Genomic DNA, 2,562 nt, shown 5'->3' with positions numbered 1-2,562 from the left:
CGTTGATGAAGAAATAACACTATTTTTATTGAATAGTTTCTAGTACCAGTACCCATCCTCCTGCAGTACCCATGTTCCTGCACCTATCTCCACAAGATACAGGCACAGTATGCTAGAATGCCAAACAAATGCGATGCCAACCTTAACATTTTTTAATACAGCCAAGCTATTCTTTTCATGAGAGACTGTCATGTTTTTTTGTTTTTTTTTACATCTCCACAAGACTCCCTGATGCAGGACCTACAGGAGCTGATGGGGAGTTTCACGGGGACAGATTGTCATGTAACCCCAAAGGTGACTTGGGCAGAGAGGCAGGCCTTGTGTGCACAAAAGTGGGGGGAAAAGAGAGAAGCAATGGTGGACAGCATGCTCTCAGCTGAAGGTACTGTATTGGGCCAATGTCAGTATTACAACAGTGAGGATGCTGTTGTTGAAGGTACTGTGTTGGGCCAGTGTCAGTATTACAACAGTGAGGATGCTGTTGTTGAAGGTACTGTGTTGGGCCAGTGTCAGTATTACAACAGTGAGGATGCTGTTGTTGAAGGTACTGTGTTACCTTCCAGGAGCAAGGTATGTGTGTTTATTGTTTAGGTGATTCAAATTCAATCTGATAGCACCTCCTGCAATACCAACGTTTTAGTCATGCTACACAATGCATCAGTATTTACAGTCCAAATACATACAACCATTTATTAGTGATTTTTTTTGGGGGTGTCACATGTTGGTTTCTAGTTTGTGTTTTGCCACGGCTGTGTGGTTGTGCCACGGCTGTGTGGTTGTGCCACAGCTGTGTGGTTGCGCCACGGCTCTGCAGTTGCGCCCTGACAGTGACGAGTGGCAAGCAGGTCATCCTGATTGGAATAAATGGTAAGTATGTGGTTTTTAAGGACTTTACTTCTATTCACATGTTTTTAAAGAATGTAATGAATTATTTCCTAATAATTACTCCTGACTCAGGGCGCTACAACCTGACCCTTCCTGCCCTGAACTGCGCCGGGTGTCTGAGACATTGGACAGTGGGGCTGGATGACAAACTTGTAAAGAGTGGCTACTGGTCAGCCACTGTGACTCACTAGACCATCTTCACAGTGGACCTCTTCTAGTCCTTTGAAGACATGAAGGTGTTGGCCCCAGGATGCTCCCGTCAAGCCTTTGTGGGAATGCTTGACGGATGAACAAAGCACTTTGGCAGGGTAAGTGTGTATATAATTAGTGGTTAATATTTGCCTCTAATATAAAAATTGTCCCTTACTTATACCTCTGTATGTTTTGCATGTTATTAGAGTGGAAAGATATGTGGCGACACATTCCAGAAGGCATTCCGTGAGTGGACGTACTGGCAGTTTGAAATAGACAAGCTTTGTGGAAGCAATCTCCTCCATTGTCCTGCCTGCTCACAGGAGATGCATGCTATATCAGTGGATGGGAATCACAATCAATACCGCTTCCGGAGAGCCTCAGGGTTTGTACTACCTTATGTGAAAAACTGAGTTTAATGTATTTGGCTAAGGTGTATGTAAACTTCCGACTTCAACTGTAACTTGTATACAATAAAATAAAGATGTCCTTTCAAAATAACAGTAAACATAATGCTTTATAGCTACAATATAGCTAACGTTAGCTAGCTAATGACAAGCTCATCTCTGCTGCCTGGATGCTTTCACGTTTCTCTCATCTGGGTTTCTTGCTGTTAGCTAGCACATGGACAAGCAGTAGCCTACTGCAGTTGTCAGACTACACCAATTACCAATATTGTATTTTTACACTGCACAAATATTTGAGAACAGTCAGCCCTCGAATGCTAGCGAACTAACGTTAGCATTGACACTGTCTGTATGCTGACTACAGGTTTGGAGCCCACTCTAAAGATGAACCCTTTATCCTGACACCTCTGGAGCGGTGCTGCAGGTAAAACATGGGTGCATGATTAAGCATTAAGGCGCAAAAAGTAGTGTTATCATGAATATATACAGTGAGGGGAAAAAAGTATTTGATCCCCTGCTGATTTTGTACGTTTGCCCACTGACAAAGAAATGATCAGTCTATAATTTTAATGGTAGGTTTATTTGAACAGTGAGAGACAGAATAACAACAAAAAAATCCAGAGAAACACATGTCAAAAATGTTATAAATTGATTTGCATTGTAATGAGGGAAATAAGTATTTGACCCCTCTCAATCAGAAAGATTTCTGGCTCCCAGGTGTCTTTTATACAGGTAACGAGCTGAGATTAGGAGCACACTCTTAAAGGGAGTAATCCTAATCTCAGTTTGTTACCTGTATAAAAGACACCTGTCCACAGAAGCAATCAATCAATCAGATTCCAAACTCTCCACCATGGTCAAGACCAAAGAGCTCTCCAAGGATGTCAGGGACAAGATTGTAGACCTACACAAGGCTGGAATGGGCTACAAGACCATCGCCAAGCAGCTTGGTGAGAAGGTGACAACAGTTGGTGCGATTATTCGCAAATGGAAGAAACACAAAAGAACTGTCAATCTCCCTCGGCCTGGGGCTCCATGCAAGATCTCACCTTGTGGAGTTGCAATAATCAAGAGAACG

The 2,562-nt window shown here is 42.8% G+C and overlaps 1 long non-coding RNA gene across 1 annotated transcript; it reads left to right on the top strand.

Annotated features, from left to right (window-relative positions):
* Positions 1 to 1,009: 1,009 nt before the first annotated feature.
* On the top strand, positions 1,010 to 1,895 carry LOC123489266. The gene is made up of 3 exons (XR_006660518.1): positions 1,010 to 1,193; positions 1,284 to 1,462; positions 1,849 to 1,895. It is a non-coding gene; the product is annotated as an uncharacterized LOC123489266 (long non-coding RNA).
* The last annotated feature ends 667 nt before the right edge of the window (positions 1,896 to 2,562 follow it).

Source organism: Coregonus clupeaformis, unplaced genomic scaffold, assembly GCF_020615455.1.
Source record: "Coregonus clupeaformis isolate EN_2021a unplaced genomic scaffold, ASM2061545v1 scaf2918, whole genome shotgun sequence".
NCBI classification, from domain to species: domain Eukaryota; kingdom Metazoa; phylum Chordata; class Actinopteri; order Salmoniformes; family Salmonidae; genus Coregonus; species Coregonus clupeaformis.
Note: the sequence above shows the minus strand (reverse complement) of the source record. Positions and strands in the feature narration are given on the sequence as shown.